This window comes from Alligator mississippiensis, chromosome 14 (genome assembly GCF_030867095.1).
Source record: "Alligator mississippiensis isolate rAllMis1 chromosome 14, rAllMis1, whole genome shotgun sequence".
NCBI lineage: Eukaryota > Metazoa > Chordata > Crocodylia > Alligatoridae > Alligator > Alligator mississippiensis.
In genome coordinates, this window is record NC_081837.1 from 32,040,519 (window position 1) to 32,066,555 (window position 26,037).

The following is a 26,037-nucleotide window of genomic DNA, read 5'->3' on the forward strand; positions in this document are numbered from 1 at the left end:
AAAAAGGCTGAAAACCCCTGGTTTAGCAGGACCAACCATTTTTGGTAGGTGTGCCACAAGTTAGCACTGCACCCCCTCTAAATCACTTGGATCCTGTCTTCCTGCCCAAATCTGCTGCTCTGCTTTCTGCTTCTGTCCCCACACTCCCCATCTGATCTGCTGCTCTGCTTTCTGCCCTATTTGCCATTGTGCTACCTGTCCTCTCCTCAGTGTACCACGTGACACACACAGAGGCTGTTCATGCTACTTGAGGCACCTATGCTGCAGGTTGGGCACCACTACCGTAATGCTTGCTAATGAAAGATAAAGCTGCATGTTTCAGGTCCCTAGTCCCTGAGACTTTGTACCTCCTGGGGATTGGTACAAAACTTTCACAGGTAGAACAGATTAACCCAAATCCACCTAGATCAGGACTGTCCAACCTGGGAGCAGCTGGGGGCCGCCTGTCACAAAGGCTGCACCTGTGTAGCTAGCTGTGAGTCCCCCAAGCTGCACCCTGAGTAGATAACGCCCCTTCTGGTCACGTGGGCAACCCCCACTGTGCAGGGGCCCCAGCCCCCTCCAAGCCACAGGCTCCCCGGGATCCATGGGTCTTGCCACCCCTTCCACAGGTGCAGGGTAGGAAGCAGCAGCTAGAGGAAGGAAAGGGAGCCTGGAGACCGCACTGGCAGCAGCAGTCAGAGCAGTGGGAAGGGGAGGCAGGAATGACTCCTAAACCAGAGCCCACGCACTGTAAAATAACCCCTTGCAGACCACATGCAGCCTACAGTGAGCTGGACATCCCTGCCTTCCATTACAGCAAGCAAAGTCAAAGCCATTCACGCACAGGATAGAGGAGCCCTAGTGTTCAACCAAGAGGAACATCTTTCCCATCTCCCACTTACAACAATGTTTATCACCAGCTTGCCATACCCAAAAGCCCCATAAAGGCTAAAAGGATAAGACAGGAGTTCTAAGCCAGTGCTACCCCATACTCAGCACAGCAATGGGACAAGCCACCATCACAGGCTCACCTACAGGAAAAAACACAGCTCCCATGGTGTTAACTTTCATGATCTGCCTGATGGCATGTGCTGGTTTTCTTAATGTCCCCATTCCTGGAATCATATGAACATTTCACCTTTCGTACAAAAAGAATCAATGCTTTCCTGGTATTGTGCAGAAAAGCTTGAAAATCTGAATTCTCTCCCCTCCAACGTGGACTTCATTGTAGCACTCCCTAGAACAGGCCCCACACAACAAAGACATGTCCAAAGCACCCAGGCTGGCAACAGCATTGTACTGTCTCACAATAGTGGCTCCTGCATTTAGATCTAGAGGTTCCTGGTTTAATTTACAACTATGGTGGCCATCATATTAGCACAGCAAGATACCTGCAGTTCTTACCAGCACCCAGAACATGAGAGGTTAAACTCTGCATCAAGGCAGATGTTGAAACATGAGAATGAAATTCTGAAATGAACAGCAAGAGACTGGCAAACAGGTGTGGAAAAGAAAGTGTCTCATTTTCTGGCTGGGAGTCAGTGTCAGAGCCCTTGAACATGAGGACATTACAGCACCAGACTGAACAAGCTGGCTTTCTTAGTACCAGAACCACCTCTGAGCTGGGCAGCCCATTCTTCTGACAAGCAGCTAGATAAACTACCAGGCCTGACAGAAAACTCCTTCTTTCTGACTTTTAGACTTTCATTATTGTCTCTAAAGACTCATCCCTTACACAAGCAGTAGGCCCAGACCAGAGGACTGACCCAAGACTTCCTCTATCTGTAGGAAGTCTTGGAGCCCAGCATGCTTATCCTTTAAAGGCCAAGGACAGAAAATAAGTACCTTGAAGGGAGACACAACACAACATAAATATACCACTTAGTCCTGCTCCCTCGCTTTAGTGTGACAGAAACCACAGCTGGTTCAAGAAGTCCAGCTGCAGCAGCCTGAATACTGCCCTAAGAATCATATAATTCCTCCACTGCGTGCATCTGCCATTGGCAACCAGCAACAGGATGTCCAAGTCAAAACCCCGTGGGAAAGTCTTTGGGAACACATAGTGACACCCTACATGCAACATGGATTAGATGGCTGGGAACCAAACAACCTCTTATAATGTTAGCTCCAAACCTCTACTGATGTGAGGGAAGGCTGGCATGTCCAGAAGGCACTACTTTTGCTAGATATGACCTCTCAGGGAGAGAGGTATAATCCAGCAGCTTTTAGAAAGAGAAGAGATGGGCCAGGATGGAGTTTTTTGTAGACTCGGATCTGCAAGCAGGATTGCCTTAGCAATAAAGCAAGGTTGTAACAAAAGCACTGGCACAGCCACTCTGCCAGGGGTGCCAGCCATCATGCTGGGACAGCAGGAAACACCAGGTCATCTCCAACTGCTGCAGTACAGATTGAGCTCCAATTTCACAGCAGGTAGCAGCCTAGTCAAATTCCGCTGATGTGATTTTAACTATTGGATTTCTAAAAGTCACCTGGATTGTTTAGTCCCTGTTTTTTTGCTGCTATTATGAAAGCAGACATCAAGCATGAGCAACTTCCATCAAGGTTATTAAAGCCATCTTTTGTCAGTGTAACAACCAGTAATGTACTCACTCTGCTTCTCAAACAAGAAGCCAGTCAGGGACTGGCAAGGCCACCATGACTGTATTAAGCAGGTTCCTATTTTTACTGTGCCCGTCTCGTACCCCTGTGACAGGCAGTGCCATGATCTCAGCTTTTACAAATGAGGAATGGAGATAAAGGGTAGATGTGTGCGACTTGAGGCAAGTCACACACAACTGGAGCAGAAAGCTCTGGTGCCTACTTAAGTTTGCAGCTAGACACACTTTGTTTCACAACAGAAAATGTCTGCCTCCAGTCTGGGATTTTCTTCTCCCCACCCCCACACAAATCCAAAAGATTAGAAACAAAAAGGACCCTAGATTAACTCTGAGGGTGCTCCACAGTGCAAGATACAAATGACAGGATTTTCAAGAACAGCCAGTGGGTCTGGGAGCCTCAGTTCTTTGAAATTCACCTTGGGATACCTGAACTTGTCTCAAAAACTGCACACCCAATGCAGACCTGACGATTTGGCTCTGTATTCCAAGGCAATTTTAGCCCACCATCTCTCTGCTGTGTCACTGCACAGGGAGCAAAAGTGTTCCTAAACTACACAGTAGACTTGCATCTGGAACTGCTGGCACTAAAGCAAAGTACAGACAATCAAAAAGCCCGAAGCTGAATCAATTCAATCTTTGCAGGTTAGTCTAAACTGTGTAGATTGAGCTGATAAGCAAGTGAACAGACATTCACTTTTGATTCTGGAAATGCAGCCACGTCTGCAGCGGTCGAGGGCAGAAGCTTGGGGCACTAGAGCAAGCCTACCTGCTGCTGGAGCACACAGCTTGAGCCAAGCCTAGCCCACCCACCTTGCAAGGGCAGGAAGGTTGTAGAGGAGGTGCAAAGCATCCTGGGATGCTGAGGTACTGTGAGTTAACTTGAATCTGGAGGGGATCTGAGACAGAAGTTCAATAAATTTATTTAACCTGAATCAGTTAAGTCTGATACTACATCCATCCAGGTTTATCTTAAACCAGTTTCAATGATTTTGAAAGCTGTTTATGTGCAATGAACTTCTGTTGTGTTACAGCTTTGAGCTGGTTTCTGATCACCGATACCAGTTTATGTGCAATTTCTGTCCCTAGCCTAAGTGCATGTTCTCTGGTGGCTTCCATTTCTTAGCAGAGCAACTCAACAGAAGAGAGAGTAATAAGCAGGGATCCTGGTTTTCTCTGTTTAAAAATCCCAAATTCTCCAATTAAAACACCCAAAATCCATGTTTTTCCTCGATTCAAATGAAACACCACTATATATCTAGGTATCAGCTGAACACAATGTTTTATTGCTCTATTTACAATGTTAAAGCAATTTGGAAGCCTACAAGTGCCTCAATCATTATAATAAGATAAGTCCTAAATGCCTATATATTTTAGTGCTTGATTTTGGGGGGTTTTTAGCATAGAAAAATCAGAGCTCCCCCTGCCTCTTTTGCTCACCAGGACACAGGTCTAGTTGCAGTTGTCCCCACAGCTGCTTTGTGGTGCTAAGTCGCACTGATATGCCAGTGCTCTGCCCCTGTCCATACTGTTGCCCCTCACTCTCAACCCACAGCCCCTGACTTCCCCCCAACTCACTCCCCCTCAGCAGTAGCTCCATCCCCGCACCAGGACACGGGTCCAGCTGTAGCTGTCCTGCCCGTTGCTTTGTGGATCTAAGCAGTGCCAGCCCCTGCTGTTCTGCTCCCTGGTCACAGGCCCCAGTGGTCACCATGCCCTTCCTGGGAAGCCCTTAACTGGAGCTCAGGAACTGAGCTGGGCCTGAATCCGGCTGGGCAAGCCCCTTCCCTTCCAAGCCAGCCTCCCCCTGCACAGACTGCTTTAGGGAGTCGGGGGGGGGGGGGGGGGGCGGCTCTAGGCCTGACTGGCAGCCACTTCTAGCTGGAGTGCCCTCCCCACCCACCATCAGTGACATACCAGCTGGGGGGGTGGAGGGGTGCCAGCCGGACCCTCCATGGGTACTTGGTCCCCCGGCAGCACTTCTGGTTTTGCTGCCAGCACTTCTGGTATTGGTGACTGGCTGCCGGGGGACCCCTCCCCTCCACTCAGCGACTGGCCACGGACAGGGGGTGCAAATGGAAGTACTGGCCCCAGGCACCAGAGACCCACAGTATGCCACTGCCCACCATCTCTCTTTCTCTGTTACATACACATACCCACCCACACACATACACCCACCCACCCCCCCCCCTGCTGCCACCTCATTCCCTACCCTGCCCATCACCCCCCACTGCCACTTCCACACCTCTCCCTCAGCCCATTAGGCACCCCCCCAGGACCAGGAACCCCACCCCCTCCACCCAGGCCAGGGCTGTGAGACCTGGTACCGGTGCACAGCTGGGCTGCAGTGCAGCAGCTGCCTGTGTGGCTACAGCTCCCACCGGCAAGTCCTGCCTCATCTGACGGTTAGGCACCCAGGGGTCGTACTCCACCAGGGCCAGCAAGGCTGGTGGGACCTAGGCGAGGCAGGGCAGCACATGGGCTGGCTGCAACGCTTCTCTCCTCACTATGCAGCATGCCCACAAGGCCACTTCCAGCACTAGCCATGGCAGAGCTGTCAGCAGCCCACCATAGCCATAGGCCAGTGGGATGTGGCTTGGCAGCACAGTGAACAGTGGGGCACCAGCTGCTGGACTAGAGAATAGGCAATGCTCACCCACAGGACCCCAGCATCGCCCTGGCTGGGCAGCATCCCCAGCCCTAGCTCCCAACTCTGCCCCAAAGGCACCCCTTCCCTTCTGCACTGAGGCACCACCTGCCCCAGCTGGGCAGTGCTCCCAGCCCCAGGCTGAGCTGAGCTGGGATGAGCCATGGCAGGATGAGGCAGCATAGCCAGGGCCAAGGAAGGCCACACCCACCACAGCCTCGGCCTGCAGCTAGGGTTGCCAACTCTGACTGAAGCTATTCTGGGAGATCTTTTTTTTCCAACATGACGTAATGTCATTAATTTCATCTTCTTAAAATATCCTATTAAAACCTCCTGGATTGCTTTCAATAGTCACTGGGAGATTGATGCCAATTCTGGTGGACTCCCGGCCAATCCGAGAGCACTGGCAATCCTACCTGCAGTTTGGGATAGGGTGATCGCCACCCACACACCCCTGCCCTGCCGGCTCTCCCCACAGGCCCCAGCTCTAGGTTGACCACCTTTTGCAAATCAGAAGGTGGGCCTCAATCTGCACCCCCCACACAGATTTAACTGCAGGCGGCTGTGGGAGCTGCTATCCACCGCTGCCTGGGGCTGTATTCCTGGCCATGTGAATATGCACACGCACACACAGGCACATGGCACCCGCAGTGCCCCGCTTCCTACAGGCCCTTTTAGGCTGGAATGCTGCCAGACTGCAAGGGGAAACCTGCCATTTCCCACAACGAACAGAAAACCCGGATCCCTGCACAATACTGCAAATCCGAGATAAATGTTGTGCTGGAGTCACGCAGCCTGGGACGGGGACTTGATGTTCCCATTTCAGGACTGTCCCGCCCAATTCGGGACAGGTGGTGACTACCTGGCTTCCCGGTAGCATGGTCCTCACCCAACCCACAGAATCTGCCCAGCCCCGCTGAAGGGAGCCTACAGCTGCCCTCCACCCCCAGATCCCAGCCCCCAAAAAGCCCTACTTACCACAAAGGCCTCAGGAGGGAAAGTGAATCTCAGCCAGCCCTGCTTGACTCAGATTTTCAGGCCCTGCCCCTGCATCCGCGGGACAGGGCTTAGGGTTTCTCATCCTTCTGCAAGTAGCTCTTGTCAGCTGGAACTCTGCCAGCTTGCAGAGCTGTTTGCAAAAAGGGAAACTCATGCTTTCTCACTTCAAAGAGGAAAATCCACATTTTTCTCCTTTAAAAGGGAAAAATCTGTGTTTTTCCATGGAAAACAGAAAACCTAGATCCCTGGTAATAAGGAAACTTGGATCTAGTGGCTGCTGTGATTTGTGCTGTTCAATTTACATGCCTCCTTTTGCTAAAAACAAGGGGATTAGACTTCAGGAAACCTATGTTAACAAGGAAGGTACAACAGGAAAAGGGCTAAGAATCTTCCAGTAGAGAAACTGATGGAAATCTAGCAACTACATGCAACAATTTAAACCATAACTAAAAAATTAAAGATTATGAGGAGCTGGGTTCTATTCCAAGTATTCAATTCAACACTTGGTGCCTCACTTTCCCCATCTGTAAAATGAAGATAATGATACTGATCTTTTTAAAGCCCTGAGATCTTCTGATGAAAAAAAAATGAGATACTGTTAACACCAAAGTGATAACATGATCCATTTTGGTATTCACTAGTTTGAAGCAACTTCACAAAATGTACTCAATTAAAAAAAGCCAAAAGGTAGGAAAACCCACACCAGAATATTAATTATTCTGGCCAATTTAATTGGCTTAAGACAGTGAATTTCCAGAGCTCTTAGCCCAAAAGGTTTTCATACAGATAAGAAGGGAAAAGAATACCACCAGGGAGAATGATGTAAGAGGCAAGGGGAAAAATTACTCAAAAATGGTTGAAAACACACAATTCTTTGTATGAAGAGAAAATTTGGACAATTGGGATCTAAAAAAAAGAAACATGCTAAAAACTGATGAGCAAAGAGCTGGTAAATGCTATAAACAGGAGAAACAGAACATTTAGACAGACCGCTCAGCTGCATCAGGACTATCCTAGAACTGTATTTTTCAATTGCTAATAATGAGGCAAGAAATCAGCAAATGCAGACCAGAGTTCAAGACAGAAAGATAAAGAGATCCTGCCAAATAGTCTTCATGTCTAATTTCTAGCCCGTCAGCAAAAGCGACTTAACATTCGCAGGACAAAGAAAATCGAGTGCCACAACATCACTGGAGGGACAGAATAGCATACAATGGCATGTGGTGTGGCCATTTCTCGCCCAGTCCACCATTATACATTAACCAACGGTGCAGTGGGCAGGGCATTGGATGTGCCCTCATCTCTCTTGCTTTTACCTACAGTATCATGAGCTTTGTGCTGTGTAGCTGCCTGGAGGGATTTGAAGGGGCAATGATGGGGAAGCCTTTGATAAATGACTGCCTGTGAATGCAAATAACCAGTCCTTGATGACGGAGAAGGCCACCCCCCAGCCCTGTGTTCCCATGAACTCAGGTACATTTGTTAACACTTTCTATATTGGAGCAAACCCTTTGTGAAGGGCCCTACTCCCCCATTGATTCCAGTCTCTTCTGACTTACACAGCAATATAAGGCACAGCTGCTTTGTCAAGGTGCTTAGGAAAATTGGAATGGAGGGCATTTAAAGTGGCTGCCCATGAGCACAAGTGCACATTGGCATTTTAGAATAATTTGTAAAATTTGTCCCTCAAGCTTGCACAAAAGAGAAGCGTCAGTAGGTCACTCACCCAGCTCCCTTCTCAAGGACAGCCAGCTCCGTTCTGGGTTTCCAGGCAGTTTATTGTTTTCATGGGGGCAAATGTGTCCCCACAGAAACAACAAACAAAACAGGTGTATGAATAACACAGACAGATAAAGCAAAACCTGCAGTCTTTCCTCAGACGCTGGGAGGGCAACCCAGGCTCTGCGCTTCCCCTTCAGCACCACAGCCTTCCCCCCCTCCCTCTGCATTCTGCTCCTGAGGCCCTACATCTCATTCATCCATCACCACTGCAACCTACTCCCAGCCTTCCAGCCAGGCAGCCTATGAACTGCTGCCTACCTGCACCTGGGGGTTCAGCCCCGGAAGGCTGCATCTCTGTATAACATGTTAATCAAAAAATTAATCTAGTTTTTCCCAAAAGAGTTACAGAGCTAGTGGACGAAATTGTTGTGGGGGCAGGATCTTTTACCTTCATGGAGAACGCTCAGGACTGAACGGAGCTAGCTGGGCCCTCACCTCCAGGTACGTTTCTAGGACTGGCAGCAAGGTCATATTTGTGTATAAAAACAACATGCACAATCTGAAGTCAGTGAGAGATGAAACCCAAAGCCACTTTTCCTGTCAATTTTCAAGGAAGAACTAGCCTTTAGATATGTTCAGGGAGCTTGCAGCATACGTGAAGAGAGAACCCACACCCCCCCAGCCTGTAATACAACTTGGAAGAAAAATACCTCTGTCTACAAGTTTAAATACACCTAAACAAAAGACAAAAAGCTTACCCAAACACCAGACCTCAGCTGATAGCAGCCAAATCTCACTTGGCCCTGACAAGCAGCACCTGAAACCTCCAGTATGCACATCAGAGGGACAAAGTATCAATAAACCCTAGCTTATCTGGACAGTTGCAGTGAGGGAGTGAAAGAGGTGTGGCATTTAAACAGCTAGAATCCATGTTATTTTAAGGCTTTGTGTCCATCAACATTGCAGTTTGAGAAAGAACCTCCATCTCAGCCCCCAACCCAGACCACACAGGTCACAGAAATGGACACATCAGATCCAGCTGAAGTTACTCTGCTATTTTAGCAGCTTCCACCAAGAAACATAGAACCCTTCTATATTTCTTACTTTAGCTGATGCAATCCTTACCTCCTCCTAACAAGCTAATTTGCTCCCCTGGAAGCTTGCGAGCAATAAAATAGAGCTTACGTACAGAATGCTGCAGACGCCACTCAGATTTTCCATTGCAAGCTCTCCCCTGTGCATTTTCATTTAATAGACTCTCCCCTACAGTATCCCCAAACACTCGCGAGCTGCATTTACAGATAACATCCTTCTGAGTCTCCCCAGCTGAGAATTTTATGTGCACACACAGAGCTCCCCCTGCATCCTCTCCGCTAAGTGCTGGCTGCAGATGCATACACACAGACACGGCTTGCCACTTCATTAAGATGCACAGAAGATGCCCAGGGTTTCTCTCATGTCATGCTACATCTGACAATATTTGCTTTTTTATTTAGTTTTTGAAACATGCGTATACCCCTTCTAAGAGCCAGGTTAAGGGCGAACAGAAAACCTGGTGGCACTTTCTAACCCAGTTCACCATCATGGCAAAATTATGAATTTATAAGGAAAAAAAAACAGTCACCGCTGTATCCAAGCAACTTCCCCCAGAAGCTTCTCAGTTAGTGACTTTCCTCATCACCTCCTCTTCATCTAGGGAGCCAACTGATAAACTAAGTCCAGACCAAATAAGCAGCAGATAACTCTCCTTGTAGCGGACGGAAGTACTGCCTTACAAAACCTCTGCCAGAAGATCACAGACCACAAATAGTGACCAGTACAATGTTCTGGGTGCACAGTCCTTTGAGCAAGTCATCAGCAACAATATAGCTCTTATTTTCACCTTGAACTGACTCCCCCCCGGGGTTTTCATCACAATACGCTGAGCTGCAGAAATACATGCACACAAGCATGTGCACATGACCCACTACTCTTCCCACCTCCTTTCCCCAGCTCCAAGCTGCCCATCCTGCCACCCCTTCCCCAGACCTCCTTCCAACCTACTGTCTGACTCCTAGCTTATACTGCCTATTAGCCAAATTAATTACCAGGCACCAAGGGTACCTCTGCACCCATTAAATCCAACCCCTGCCCTTCATTACCGTCCCAGACACAAATGGAGTACCTACCCTTACATAGACGAGGGTTGTCATATATGTCTTCTGAGCTGCCCTGCCAAATGGTCTCACCACAATGACTTCCCCATAAGGACAACTTAATGTGCCTCCAAGCCAGTTGAGGATGTTCAGGGTCTGAGCAGAAGACATTTTGCCAAGCTCAGGGTCAAACTCCACCAGCTCAGGGTTCCTTAAGAAGCCAGTCAAATAGTCCTGACTTGTATATGGAGGTGAGGCCTAGCAGGAATCTGATGGATGAGATGAGGGTCCCGAATCCCCACTTGGAAGGGGCCAGATATAGAAAACACCATGGAAAGGGAAGCCCCCCCATCAAGCTGTAGAAGTCCCAAGGAACCACAGGGGAAGAAACCTATAGAGACAGCAGCAATGAAATTTGCCCTGTTGGGTAGCAATTGCCTCAGTCTTCTGTTGTCAGAGCATACTGGTTAGTGGGGCACCAATTCCCAACAGTTTAAATATCTCTGGAGATACGGAGATGTAGCCCCCTGGCCAACAGGGGAGGACAAAGAAGAAAGTGGTTGGGTGACCAGAGACCTCACAGGAGTTGGAGTTGCTCCTATGGCTGCGTTACTGCAGTGATAAATATTTGGTAAATGTTCAAGAGAGAAGCAAGTGTGGAGGCCTGGGGAAAGGTGCCAGTGGAAAGCTCTTTTGCTAAGCAAGTTGCTGACGCTACTGACAAACCACTGCCTGCAGCAGGCTGCCAGCCAGTAGCAACAGGAGGCTGCCCAGAGGGAAGCACTGAGCAGGTATCACTGCCTACACATGACTGCCAGCTACAGAAGAAAGCTGGCAGCAGCCATCCAGAAATGGCCTGGCTGAGGACAAAGCATCACAGGAGGAAAGATAAGGAGAAGCAAGAAAGGTCCAGCAAAAAAAAAAAAAAAAGACACCTGGAGAAACAGGTGAGCAGGAAGCTGGTATGTGGAGCTATAAGAATAACCACCACCACTTGGAAGATGAGGGTGGGAAGGAAGAGTAGTCCCTAGGGCTCAAGCATTCAGTGCATTTACCAGAAGAGAAGGGTGACCAAGTGCTTCTGGCACTAGCCTGGGATTGCAAAGCCTCAGGTTTAACCCTTTGCTCTTGCCACAGACTTCCCATGTGATCTTAGGCAAGTCCCTTACCCTCTTTCTGCTTTAGTTTCTCATCTGTGAAATAAATAAAACATGCCAGCGTCCTAGAGCATCTGAGGATAAACACGGTAAAGAAAAGAAAGGCATTGAAATATGGCCTCCACTACCATAGTACAGTCATCTGCTAATTCTGCAGAGTTGAGAAAAGAAACTGCATGGTACAATTACCACTGTCAATCTCACCTTCCTAGTCATGTGCGCTTCCTCCAGCAGAGCTATTTTTGGCAACTGTGCATTCAGATGATGCTCATTGTTTAGTACTCCAGAGAGCAGTGGCAGGATTCAGCTCCAACAGACAGACAGGCAGTGATGTGCTCAAACAGGTTTCATCCTCTGCTTTGTTGCATCCCTTGGGAACAAAGGAGGAAATGCAAGAGGTCTGTACCTCCTCTGACTTTCTGCTCCCTGGAAGAGACAATGTGGAGTCACCTAGTCAGACCTTCCTGCTTGGCACAAGCCAGTGAATTTCACCCAGCAGTTCCCCTAACCAGCCTCAACTTGCGGTTGAGGCAGAGCAGAGTTTTTGAAAAGGGCATCCAAGACCCTCCATGCTGGAATTCACCACATCCCATAGCAAGGGGTTCCAATGGCTAAAAGGCTCCTCCAGTAAATGTTTGCACCTGCTTCCCCATTTGAGTTTGGCTAGCATCAGCTTCTAGTCAACGGGTCCTGATTTCTGCTTTCATGAGAATTGCCACCAGAAAGCAGGAACCAGAGCATACACTGAAACCTGCACAGCACAAGATAGCAGAGCAATGATTCTCAGCCAGGGTGCCTTGAGATCCTTTCACAGGTGCTGCAGGATGCCACACAATGTTAGCACTGTTAGGTGTCCAAACGTGACTTGCATGATAAACCCAGAAGTTTCAAATATAATCCATAGCGTCCAGAGCATTCAGACCTGTTGCTATCTTCCTGAGTTCTTTGCAACAGAGAAACTGCATTTCTATTATACTTCTGTAGTCAAAAAAACAACTGAAAACTAAGAGCTTTCATTTTCCAAGGGGTGCCTTGAGTCTAAGGTTGAGAACCATTATTAGAGCAACACCAGAGTTGACTACCCTCAGTAAAAGATGAAAATGTAGAGGCAGCAAGGACACTCCTGCCTACAAGACTGTCCGGAAACCACTCTGGGGTTTTTCCCAAGACTCTGTAAATCAAAGTTTGCATCCAATAATTTATTTGCATTGCAGTAGTGTTGACTCTGGGAACTCAAGGGGCTGACCGGACTGTGCTAGTGCTGTGCATTAGTACAGAACACAGGTTAAAACACCCACCTCATAAAATGTTACAGTTTCAAAATAAACCAAGCATTTACCACTTTGGAAGCAGCCAGAGAAATATCCAAACAATTTCACAGGTTATCCAGTCTCTTAAATGGGCCCAAGCAGAGCTCCACATGCATTTCATTACCTTAACTATGTCCCACATCCATGCCAGACTGCAACGTAAATACCCTAATAAAATACTTCAATGTGGAGAACTAGAAGGATTCTTCCGACGCCTGCGCCTCAAAGAATATTTCCACGACCAAACTGAACCCACTCCCAACAACTCATCCTCTGACAACATTCAAGAAAAGATCAATGCCAAAAAACCCCAAAAAACATCAGATTGGACACCTCACAGTGGACGAAACCCTAACCTTGACCACTACATTGACTACTTCAGGGAAAGAATGAACAATGAAATAATCAGCAACACACGCCACCACAACAACCTCTCTCTACCAGAGAAAAAAGCCATAGAATCTCTAAGATCCAACCACCAAATAGTAATAAAACCAGCAGATAAAGGAGGAGCCATAGTCATCTTAAACCGTGAGGATTACATAAAGGAAGCCAACAGACAGCTCTCTGACACCACCTACTACAAAGAACTACAAGAAGATCCTACTCCCCTTTTCACCAAAAAACTCAACAATACCATCAAATCATTTCCACCAAGATTACAAGAAAAACTACAAACCTTGATCCCCCCACTACCTAACCCAGGGACTTTTTACATGCTCCCTAAAATCCACAAAACAAGGGAACCCTGGCAGACCTATCATATCCAACCATGGGACCCTAACTGAAGAAATATCAGGTTTTGTTGAATCCATCCTAAAACCGCTTGTCACCCACAGAGCAAGTTTTGTCCAAGACACCACAGACTTGCTACGGAAACTTAAAAACATAGACCACCTTCCCAGCAACACACTCCTAGCCACCATGGACGTTACCAGCCTAAAGACCAACATCCCATACCAGGATGGCATCCATGCCTGCCTTACATATCTACAGGAACAAGATTACAACCCAGAATACAGACCCAAAGACATCACTGAGCTTATACACTTCACCCTCACACACAACAATTTCACTTTTAATAATCAACACTTCCTCCAGATGATGGGAACAGCTATGGGCACTAAAATGGCCCCACAGTATGCCAACCTTTTTATGAGCCACCTGGAAGAAGACTTCCTCAAGAACTGCACCATCAAACCCTTGCTGTACTTACGATATATCGATGACATCTTCATCATTTGGAGTGAGAACCAGGAATCTCTAATTGAGTTCCACCAGAAATTCAACAGTCACCATCCCTCCATCCGACTTTCTTTAGAATACTCCAGCACCAACATCCCCTTTTTAGACACAATGATCAGTATCCAGAAGGTTAAAATACAGACCACAGTATACAAGAAACCCACAGACCAACACACATATCTGCACAGAACCAGCAATCACCTGAAACACACCAAAAAAGCTGTGATATACAGCCAAGCCCTCAGATACCACCGCATCTGTACTGAAGAGAACACCCGGGATCGCCAGCTCACCAATCTGAAAAAGGCTTTCACCCAGCAAGGACACTCCTCCAGAGAGGTAGATCGCACGTTTGAAAGAGCCACCTGGATACCACGTGAAGACCTGCTGCAGTACAGAAGAAAAACACCCACAAATTGCACACCGCTGGTTATGACCTATCACCCATCCCTTGAACCTGTACGGAAAATCCTCAAAAAATTGCAACCCATATTAGAAAAAGACCCTATTCTTAAAAAAATCTTCCCAGAGCCACCCATCCTAGCCTTCAGACAAGCACCGAACCTCGCCAACCTCATCACCAGAAGCAAACTTCCTCAACCCCAGAACACACCAAAAGGATCCAGACCGTGCCATGACAAGAAATGCAAAACCTGCCCCCACATCTCCACCACCTCCACTATTACTACACCCCAAAACAGAGCCATCAGCATCCCAGGATCTTACAGCTGCACCTCCAGGAATGTAGTATACCTCATCCAATGTACCAAATGCCCTGATGGAAGATATGTAGGAGAGACCAGACAACAACTGCGCACCAGAATGAATGCACACCGGAAATCCATTAAAGACAGAAATACCCAATTACCGGTGGGGGCACATTTCTCACAGGAGGGCCACTCTCTCTCCAATCTCTCAGTCCTGATCCTCAAGGGAAATTTACACAACACATCCCAGAGATGAGCCTATGAGCTCCATTTCATCAACCTGCTGGATACTAGAGATCAGGGACTAAACATAGACATTGGATTTTTGATACATTACAATCTGCCTGGCAACTGACTCCCCCGCCCAGCCCAGCCCAGCCCCTGGCTTGTTTACTTTTCATTCCATCCAGGAAGAGCACACAGCAACTGCTGCAGCGTCCTTAGCCTGACAAAGGGTTTTTGAACCCGAAAGCTTGCTTAATAACTATTCTCCAACCATTTGGGTTGGTCAAATAAAAGATATCAAATTCACCCAAGAAACCTTGTCTGCCTATATCCTTAGACCAACACGGCTACAACCTAAACTCCTGCAGCCTATCCATCTACTTTCAATACACAAGACTGCAAAACCTCAACATGTCATCCACACTTACACTTCTAATAAAAATCAGAGGCACAGCCATCTAGATACAGCCATACTTCCACCTTCTCCCAGTCTCCTCAACAAGCAGATCACATTCCCCAGGTTTTCAAGCCTAGTGATTTATTTATTTGGGGTGAAAAGTGTCAAGATCCAATCGAACTGCGCATGCTACAGGCACCTCACTAGTAACTGTGTATAAAATGGATTCCTCTACATTTTTAGTTAGCGGCTTTGAGAGTCTGCAGCAGTAACGATGCAAGTGTGACCCTGTTCAACAGTGATGGGCAGCACTGGATATCAGGGCAGCATTAAAGTTGCACATGTAAATACATATATATTATAAACATATACACACATATATATTTTGTTATGCATTTGTTGGGTGGACAAGCTGTTAACATACACAAATATTTACCTACATTTCATTTTCCACTCACATAGCTTAAGTTGTTGGGTGTTTCTTGGTTTGAGATACTGGGGATTTTTTGTGTGCGATGTTTCTCAAGCTACATTTTTAAAATATTTCATTACATTTTTCCCCCCTTTTTAAAAAATAACAGGCCAGTTAGGATTTTGAGTTCTCAAAATTCCTCAACTCCCAGCCTACTTTCCTACAAACCAGCCCTAGTTTTTTACCTGGGCTGGATTCCCTTGACTGCCTACTTCATTTCCTGGCAGCCCCTAAACTCAGCACAGCCCCCTGCCAACTTCTACTTTTCCCACTGACAGAGTTTCAAAGCTATGGGACAAATACTGCCCCCACTTAAGTCTCTACATGGTGCCGTAGCAGCACAGAGAGGTCTCATTATGCTGTAGCTGCCCACTGCCCCTTTACAAGCCCTGCTGCAAGTGGACATATAGAAGGACAAGCTCAAAGCATTGTGCTGTGGGGATTCGAAACTGTACCACAGCTCAGGTCAAAGAGCTGACAGCTGCTCTGAATAATGGCAAGAGTCCTGTGGGCCCCTCAAGCCGCTCAGAAGATACAAAACAAGTCTGTCCCCCAGCCCCATCCTAGCCCACGTCTCCGGAAGCAGAGCACCAAATCCAACAGACAAGATCCTTAGAGCAAGGACGATCTGTTCATTCAGCATTTGTACGGCACCTAGTACAAGAGGTTCTGATACATGACAAACTCGGAGAAGCTACCACAATACCAATAATAAACCCTCATTTATGGAAGAGGTGAATATAGCTAATACATTATTTAAATATTGTATATGGAGAGCAGAATTTGGCTTGTTATAAACAAGCAGCTGTACTAGATTAAGCTATCTGGAAATATTAAAATAAAAATGGTGGTTGTGCCATAGCCAAGTTATTTGGTAATTAAAGCCTTGGCAATTTTAGGCCCAAGAGAGCATATGTGGGAGAGATCTCCAAGTGCACCCTTATGGCATTTGCTGCAGGGCAGTCAGAATGAGATTTATTGGTGATCAGTGTTTCGAAAGAGATGTCAGTGCTCATGGAGACCTCTGCAGTAACTGAGAATGCTAGTTTTAATTTCAGACAAACTGATACACAGCGAAAATAAGGGTCACAGTTTTTGAAGTATCAAAAAAAAAAAAAAAATCAACCAACTTAGGTGCCTAAACAGAAATGTGGCCCTAAGTGTCTTGCCCAAGGTCACAGTGGGAGTCTGTAGCAGAGACGAATGGAACCAGAGCCTCTGGAGTCCCAGAATTGCACTTGTGCAGTCAGTGGAGCAGAGGAGTAACAGGTTTCTAAGCTGCAGCAAGAGACCCGTTTTACTAAACAAGAGCAGAGGAACTGCATTACTGTTAAAGGTTATGGGGAAGCATCACCTACAAAACTACATCCAGTCTCAGATACTTGCCTTGTAAGATGGCACAAACTGGAGAAAGTCCAGAGAAGAGCTCTTATATTTATCAGAAGTGGAGAAGGCTTTTAATTACGAGTGACACATGAAGAACCCAAGCCAATACAGTTTAAGGAGAACGCTCCGATGGGGGTTGACTAATGCTGCAATTTATGAACAACCCCAAAACTTTGGAGCATTTACAGAAGATTCACAGTTGCCAAGTCGCAAAAGGAATTACCTCTCCTTCCTGGAAGTCAGATGAGCTCAGGCTAAACTTGCCAACCAACCCCCACCTGGCAGGTATGGGTGCAAGAAGCCTTTCAAAGCCTGGCACTGCCCACCCCACAAAATCTACTGGGAGACTACACCACTGCAAGCTCACTCTAAGGAGTCCTCCAGGTTCAAGATAATCTACCAAACATTAAAGTGCAGAGCTAAATGACAGACCCAGCTACAGGGAAAGGTCTAGGCTTGCTAGGTTCTGTTGTGAGGTGGGATCTTTACACTGCTCATCTCCACTTAGAAAACAACACCCACCCCGCCCCCTGCAAAAAAAACCCAAGACATAAAAAAACCCTGTAAGATCCTGGCACCATCCTTTCTAGCCCAGTCAAGGAGAGAGTACTGAGGACAGCAACTGTTAACAGGCAGATGGGAATCTCCACGACTTCTACAACAGTGCCTCAGCACAGCAAGATCATCCAAGACTACAGAAATTGGCAGGGAAAAAGCAAAAACTCTGCTTATTCAACACAACAACAGATTATTTCAGGGACTCAAGCGTACAACCCTCTGCCTATCATTTCCTAAATGTATCCACTTCCCATTTCACAGAACTCCTATGCCATCCTCAGGGCCATCGTGCTATGCTACAGATTACTATATCACTGTACTGCTCACAGGGCATTAACACACATGGGGGAATCCCTGACAGCGATCTAGTCAGCTTTATATCAGTGCTCTCAGTCATGGCCCCAAGTGAGCTCAGTGGGAAAGCAGAGTGCACAAAGCAAAGCCTGTTTCATCTCTGCCTTCTCCCACCCCCAATATTCCCCAAGCCTGGCTAGACTTCTAGCCCATTCACCTTACACAATTAAGCATGCCAACAGGCAAGTGAGAGAGAACCAGCAAACAGAGCCATCAGATCCCTTCTGCCCAGGAAAGATGTGCATTTGCAGCTGGACAGCCTTCCCCATTGCGCAAAGCACTCCCTTTGGAAGCTACACCTTAGTTAACATGGTGGGCCCATGCGTCATAAGCAGAGAGCAGGAATTAGACATCAAGCGTGCAACATGGCAAGCAGTGCTGAGGCAGGGACCCAACCAATACATTTTGGCTGGGGCAGGAAATAAGTCACTATCAGGCAAAGAGCACAGAACGATATTGCAATTCTGTACAAGTGACCAGTGGGCTACTACAGCCACATGTGCCAGACCTGTGGGCACAGCTCTAGCATACCTCAGAAGGAGAGGCACTAATGGGTGGGGCTGAATTCAGCACCTAGGCACCTTCTAGCTCCAATCTACACCCAGTATTTTCTCAGACATTTTCCAACTTTGCCTCAGAGCTCTCCTGCGTCAGCAATCATCACTGACATTGACACCAGAAAGGTGCGACACACTAGTGGCCTTTATGTGCCAGTGCTTCCACCTATGGGATTGTACCAGTGGCAGCAACTGTGGGAAATTTCAGGGAACAAAAGTTCCAGCCAGCAGGATCGGGCCATGTGACTCTCACACTTCATTAACACTACCCCTCCCCGGGGGTGTGAGAACTGGTAAACAGGAGGGAGCGAACACAGCTCATTGGAGTTGGTACTAAGAACAACTTCACAGCATGCCGGGGAAATCAAACAAGGCGACAAGATATTCAGCATCAACACAGCTACATCATCCCACAAGGTAGATGACCAAAAAACAGATCCTGGAAGAGCATGCAAGGGCCAGAGGCAGAAAGCTGGACAGGAGAGGGAAAAGAAAGCCTACTGCAGTTGCACAAAATGGCAGATGTTCCAGCAAAACTTGATGTGTGCTCAATCACAGCAGCAAATGGAAGAGACTATTAGGGAGAGGAAAGAGGTCCCAGTCCCATGCTTCTGCTTGCCAGTGCTAGAGCAAACTAGGACAAGGTGGGAAGATGACAGAGAGGCCTGCCTTAGAGCTGTCCTACCCCAAGGAAGGAACATGGCTAAAAGCAGGAGAGCAGTCTGCTTTCCATCTTCCTTCCTCCACCACCCGGTTGAAATGGTGATGTCCAACAGCACTTGTGTGCTCTTTTGGCAAGCTCTCCTCAGACTTCTAGGGTACATCTTATCACCCTAAGGGCTAACATACAGAAATGCAGATCCCTCACACCACTGGCCACTCTACTGCCCTGCACCCAAACTGATCACGCTCACCCCACAATTTGCAGGGAGCTGTACTGTAAGGCATCACACTTTCTCCATCATTCACAGAAGCTACATGAGGTAAAGGTAGTGAAGAGCTGGGTCAGGACCATGCTTTCAGGGGCTTCTCAACAGGAGAGGTTACACATGTAGTTGAATCTCTGCCATGAGATGCCAAGAGGCTCAGAAGGGATTTCCATAGTGAAATCCTTACCTGTTAGTTGGCTTTCTAAAATCTACAGCTGTGACAAGTGAGTTGCTTCCACAAGTACGTGAATGAACCAGTCACAACCAAAAGGGTTTTGGTGCCTTGTCTGACTCCTAGCCAAGAACTGAGGCTGCAGAAAACAATGAACAATTAGACTACATTATAGCGCTACATTACTTAAGATCATAATATCTTTGGAGTAAGGACCATGGTTTTGTTCTGCATTTGTACAGCATCTAGTATCATGGGATCCTAGTCGAGGACCAGAGCTGCTAAGCAATAGCAAAACACATGTACTATTTATTACTAAGTGCTTTCAGAATAGCTATAAATTAGAAATTCAAGAACTTCAAGGAGAGCTCCACTTATGTTAATTCTCCAGCCATGCAATAAGCCTTTTTCCGGATTTAGAAAGAAGTATACAAAGACCTTTGACAAGCTAGGTGCTGTTCTGTGATGCTAACGAATAGGTAAGAGTATCTATTTTCATACCTGTACCACTGATGGGATCCAACTCACAGCCTCTAAATAGGACAGGCGCTGACTGCTCACTCTCACTCATGGTGCAAAGGAGGCTCTAAACAGGCACTAGGATTCCAAGTATCCAGTGCCCAAATGAATCCTCTTTGTCACGTAGCGTTCTACCTTTAAATGAAGCAGTCCCTGCAACTGGTTATATGGGTGCAGAAATCCCATAGGGAATACACAGCCATCAGCACCAAGGCAGATCATCTTGCCCCATCACGTGAGCTGTGCCTTGAGTTCGGCTTTGGAAAAAATAATGATATTGTTATGGAGATGCTTTGCTGTTTTCAAGATGGGATTGAAAGCAAAGCCCTAAATCAGCAGTGCGCCAGGCTGACTGGCAGCAGTTCAGGAGGGAGGTTGTCTTTCCTTCCAGCAATATGCAACATGAGGCTTACTACAGTGACAGACCCTCCCCACTGGGGGAGGCTGGAAAACAGTCCAAGCAGCCTGCAGCATAGGCAGCCTGCAGCATCCTTCTCTGCTGCTCAACCCCAAGGCAGAAAGCTTGCTATTTAAAGGCATCAGGCACATGCAGTTATCCACTCATGGCACAACCTCCCCCCAGCAAAGCCAGGCATACAGTTTGGCATTTCCTGTCCTGAAATGGCACGAGGATGATTCCATTACCTGCTGGCAAGCAAATGCTCCAGTAATGCAGCAGTAATTGTTCCTCGTAGGTGCTCACTCTGGGGGACTGCTTCCCAATCAGCTGCTACCCGAGTACTGCACATTACACAGCAACACACTTGTCGTCAAAGGCTTTGCTACTACAAACAAAAGAAAGACCTCAGCAGCACCCTGTGGATAGAAGCCACCAGGCTCCACACTCACCCAAGTCTGTGTGTGCAAGGCAGAACTGAGGAATGGCACCTGTCCAACTAACAAGTATCTCAAGCTGGAGATGCTACGTGGGCGACAAGCTTTAAGCAGCAGCTCTTATCTGCTGCACACTCTTATAATTAGAGGTGACCTCCATGCCCAGTCCTTCTCTCATACCCACTTCTCCACGATTAGCAAAAAAAGGCCTGAAACCACTTGAAAAGCAGAAGGGAGTGATATGCTTTTTGAACTAGAACTTCAAGTCCTGTCCAGCCCACAGAATTATAACATCACAGATGCCAGCCAAGGGGGTGCCAATTAGCTGAAAGGGAAAGGACTGTCAGGAGAGAAGAGGTGCCACGTGGGTTAGAGCACAGCTGTCCAACTGGTGGCCCGTGAGCTCCATGCAGCCCACAAGGGGTTAACTTCAGTCCTCAGGCTCCTGCTCAAACCTGGTTCCTCCTATCACTCTGGGCTCCCCGCTCCCTCCAACTTCCACTTCCTGCTCCCACCCCAGGGGGCTGTGCAGTGCAGGGTGGCACAGAGTTGAGGGTGAGCCTGAAGCCACACAGGCATGTGGTGCAGCACTGAAGGTGGGGGCATGTGACCACAGGGGTCCATGTCTCACCTTGGTGTATCCCCCAGCCCCTTAAAAAAGTTGCACAGCCCTGATTTAAGACATTAACCTAGGACTGGGGAGACCGAGGTTCAATTCTCTGTATGACTGTGGCCAGATTTAAAGGCATTTGGTATCCAACTCTCATCAATTTCTATAGGAATTAGGCACTTGCATACCTCCAAGGATGTGTGCAATAGTTTCTTCTGCCATCTGTACAATGGATAAGTGTTGCCCTACTCCACAGTGCACAAGGATACATATGACAAAGACAGTGAGGAACCCAGTGATTACCCAGTAATACTCATTACTGCACTGTTAAAAAAAAAAAAAACACAGATGAGAGAGGGATGGGGGAAGCAAAGAGGATAGATAGGACTGGACTAACCCTAATTTTGCACTGAAAGAATCATGAATGTCAAACGTTTAGTTGTTTGTGGGCATCTTTTAGATGCAAGTTAAAACAATATAGTGTGCATACAAGTACTTGCACCCGAGTAGTTTAAAATTGGATTTTTGCAATCTGAGTTATACCAATGCAACTGCTCTGTTTAAAAAAGTCCTAAATCATCTTCAGCTACTTTTACTTCAAGACTGTAAAAATACTAAATACTAGGCTTACATCTAAATAACTTGTTCCCAGCTCTCCCTACATACACACTAAATTTTTTCAGTGCAAGCCAGTGGCCATCTGTTGTTTAAATTATGGGCTTTGTTTCTTTGTTAACACACTTAACAAAGAACTCTTCTTCCAAGTTTTGGAGCAAAGGATGTAAGATCCTGTCTGTTCAGTTAATGGTCCAGAGATCTCCCAATCCATGTGTATGAAGAAGCATCTAAGGAGACCTCTAATAACAGTTAGCAGGAAACAAGATGGGACATTCCTAACACTTTAAGTAGAAAAAGTAGAAAAATATTTTAAAGTTTTTCCCCTGTGATAAGCAATTCAATATTTCTTAGTCTTCACTAAAAAATACTAAATCAGCTCATGCGAAAATGGTGTTAGGTGAGGAAAGATATTTGTTCATTACACACTTATTACAAGTCACTCTCCCCACTGCCAAAAACTTCAAAAATTGAAGAAAATGTACACACATATACACAGGCAAGGTTCTTCGGGTAGATGTGATCTCTTTTATTAGACCAACTGAGCAGCTGGAAAAAAGTTCTTAGCGAGTTTTTGGGCGCAGTCACCTTTCATCACTAAAAACCACACATATACACACCACTGCTTCCTATTCCTGAACTGAATGAAGTGTCCTTCATAGCAAAACTAGGGCTTGGCCTCCATCTTTTTCCTCCACGCAGTCCAACCTCTTTTGCCACTCTTTGGCAAGAAAGTTGGTTTTTTGTACATGATTCTGTGTTACCACGAGTCATTACGAGCGTCCATCCTGGCACAGCAGACTGAGATGTGTTAGCTTAAGAGGCTCCGAAACCCACGTGGATGGCAAAACTAGGCATCATTCATAATGGTTTAAAATGATCTCAGGTGGTCTCCAGAGCTGCCCTAGATCCATCCTCCACCCCAGTCATCAATATCAAAAACAACAGTGCTTTCATTCCTCTGATCCCCACCTACGCTGGAAGCCACGGCAGCTTCCTCCCCTGCAAGAAGTAAGATAGTGGCAGGCACTTACTCTTCGAAATCACTGCCAAATACCATCTGTGCTCCTGAACAGAGCAGAAACCAAACTCCCCTTGAGACGGCGAAAAGGGCTGCACGCTCAGCGGCACCGAGTCCAGCTGACTGCAACACTGAGCCTGCCCATTAGCTCCGGTCACAGCCGAACCCCTCGCAAACCCCTCGCTCCCATCAGGTGCCTTACACCTCAAAGCCACTCGTGCCAACTTTGTCCAGGCAAGAAACACCCCATAACGATGAGGCATCCGTAACACAAAGTACAAGACAGTGCAGGGGGGGGACAAGCAAACGAAAAAAATCAGGCTCAAGGAGTCTGGAGCATCCAAACCACCCCAGCTACCACACACGCCTGCACTGCACTGGACGGTCTCCAAATGAGAGACCACGCGGAGCCGGGCCCTAGTGACAAGCACCACGCTCCGTCCTAAAGAACGGGCTCCCTGAAGCCGACCCCTGCCTGCGCGGAAACCTGCGCTCCCGGGGACCGCCAGGCACGAGCCGTCTGCCAGCGCCCGCGGGCACCCTCGGCCACCCAGAGCCCTGCTCTCCGAGCCAGGGGCTGCGCGCCCCGAGCCAGGCGCCCCACGGAAAAGCAAGGCAAGCGTCCAGTTGGGCAGCTCGGTCCTGAGCAGGTCGGGGGGTGATTGAGGACAAGTGGCTGTGGCTGGAGCTAGCCCAGGCCCTCGCCCCTTCCCCGCGTGACAGCGCCACAGCATCGCCCCCCTCTGACCCACCCCGGGCAGCACTCGGGGTCTGCGCCCCCCTGCGCCGCCGGCCCTGCCTCCTCCGCCTCCCACAGCTTAGCTGGGGACCCGCCGATGCAGCGCTCCCGGCCCCCACCTTCACTCACCGACCACCGCTGCCGCCGCCGAGCTCCCCTCAGCGCGGCCCGGGCAAGCCCCGCCCCCTGCGCCGGAGCCCGCCCCGCCAGGCCCCGCCCCCTTGAGGCCCCGCCTCACGAGCGGTCCGGAGCGCGGGGCGGGGCGGGGCGGGGCGGGACGGCGCTGGGGAGGCTCGGGCTCGGATCAAGCGCGGCGGCTCCTCAGTACCGTGTGTCTATGTCCGAGCCGCCCCGCCAGCTGCAGGGGCTTCCTCCGCCTGAGGGAGGGGTTCTTCAGCCCGACATCTTGCTAAAAATATTGTTTTCCAGCGATGCACGTTGGCCTAATACGAGAGATCGGATTCACCCGAAGAGTCTGGTCCGCCCGTGTCCTTAGGCCGACGGGGCTACAACCTACGCCCCCGTGTCCGAGAGGGCAGGTTTCCTGGCCGGCCGGCCCGCCCGCGGGAGAACCGCTGTCCCGGCTGGTTCGGGGCCCGCCGAGGTGCAGCAGCTTGAAGCCCGTTTTGTGGAAACGGGAGTCTCCTCTCTCGCGTGCTCCTGCAGCCACATGCCTGAGGGCAGACGAAGCTCGGGGGCATCTGAACCCCAAGCCTCTGGGCTGGGGCCTGCACGTTGGATAACTGCCAAAAGGCTGGAAATATCTGATTTCCAGATTATCCGATTTCCTGGTGGAGGTGGAAGATGTTTGCTGGTTGTAGGGCCACGTAGGGCTCTGGATTGACTCATGGATTTGGACTTGATTTGGCTTACAGCACGATTTTTTTTTTTAAAGGAAAGCTTTGTCTGTGCACTGCTCCCTTTAACAACCGGGGGAGAAGGGGCAACCTTTTGGGCAGGCGAGCCACAAGTTAGCCCTTCACCCTCCTCAAGCGCCACTCTGCTCCCTTGCTTCCCCCTAAGCTGCTGCTCTGCTGCTCTTTTCTGCCCTCGGCCACTGCACTGCTTGTCACAGTCATAGACAGTGAGGGCTGGGAGGACCTCAGGTCTAGTCCAACCCCCTGCTCAAAGCAGGACCAGCCCTAACTATACTATCCCAGACGTTTCTCAGGCCCACCAGGCTGGATCTCAGGGGCCCGCACCAGCTTTGGGCTCACAACCTGCCCATGGTTAACTCAGCTGCTGAGCCACAGAAGTCAGATCTGTTCTTCTTCCCTCATCTGCTGCGTGCCACACAGATGCTGCCCATGCCACTCACTAGGGTGATAGTCATAGAGGACTGTCCAGTTGTCCTCTATTGATAAAAACCTGATGCCTTTATGTCTTCTATTTTTCTCTTTAAGGTGTCAGGTTTCATATCAACTGAGGACAGGGGACAGAGTAGCAGAAAACCAAAATGTCCTCTATGATGGCCACCCTACTCATGCCCCAGCTTGGCACCCTACCTTTTAGGAAGCCCAGATGTATGTGCCAGCTGTGCAGGACTCCATTGGCCCTCAACTCCTAGAAACACAAGCTGCAGGTGAAATTCCTATCACTGGCCTGGGTAAGGATTATGCTTAGGCCTTTCCAAAGGTCTGCAATGTCTCAGGTTGGCTGTGAGCAGGGTGGGGTGCTGCTTGCCATGCATATGGGTGTTGCCCCCCTTAGGAGTCCTTCAGACAGTCCAAACAGGAGTTGAGAAGTGGACTTGGGTGCCTGTGGCCTCACTGTTTGGCTTTGCTTGGTTTGGAGCCCCTCAGCCAGTGCTCATCACACAAAACAGTAATCCTGGGTCCAAAGAAATAAACCGGTGAAGCAAATCTACAAGCTTTCACTAGCAGGGGATGGCCCTTTAGCTCTGGCCCTTCCTAGAGGCAAACTCCCATGGGTTTCAGTCTGCTTTCTGCCCAGAGACCGCTCCTTCCCTCAAACACATCCTTCCTGACCCTGCACATTCTCCTGCAGGGTGTGAAATTACCTAAACCGTTTCCCCTAAGACAGGGTGTTGAATGTACAGACTGGATCTGGCCCACAGAACTTCCCCATCTATCCCACTGGGTTACTGGTGGGCCAGGGAAACTGGGGGGT

At 48.4% G+C, this 26,037-nt stretch overlaps 1 protein-coding gene across 8 annotated transcripts in view; it reads right to left on the reverse strand.

Moving 5' to 3' along the window:
- Positions 1-24,098, reverse strand: part of PPFIA4 (PTPRF interacting protein alpha 4) — a 165,187-nt gene extending 141,089 nt beyond the window's left edge. For 4 of the 8 annotated variants that reach the window (XM_059717639.1, XM_059717643.1, XM_059717641.1 and 1 more), the window contains exon 1: positions 11,462-11,697. The gene's annotated coding sequence lies outside the window, so the exon portion shown is untranslated. Of the gene's footprint in view, positions 1-11,461; positions 11,702-24,036 lie in introns of those variants that run through there. The other 4 variants (XM_059717640.1, XM_059717638.1, XM_059717642.1 and 1 more) reach the window with 4 other exon arrangements.
- Positions 24,099-26,037: the final 1,939 nt, after the last annotated feature.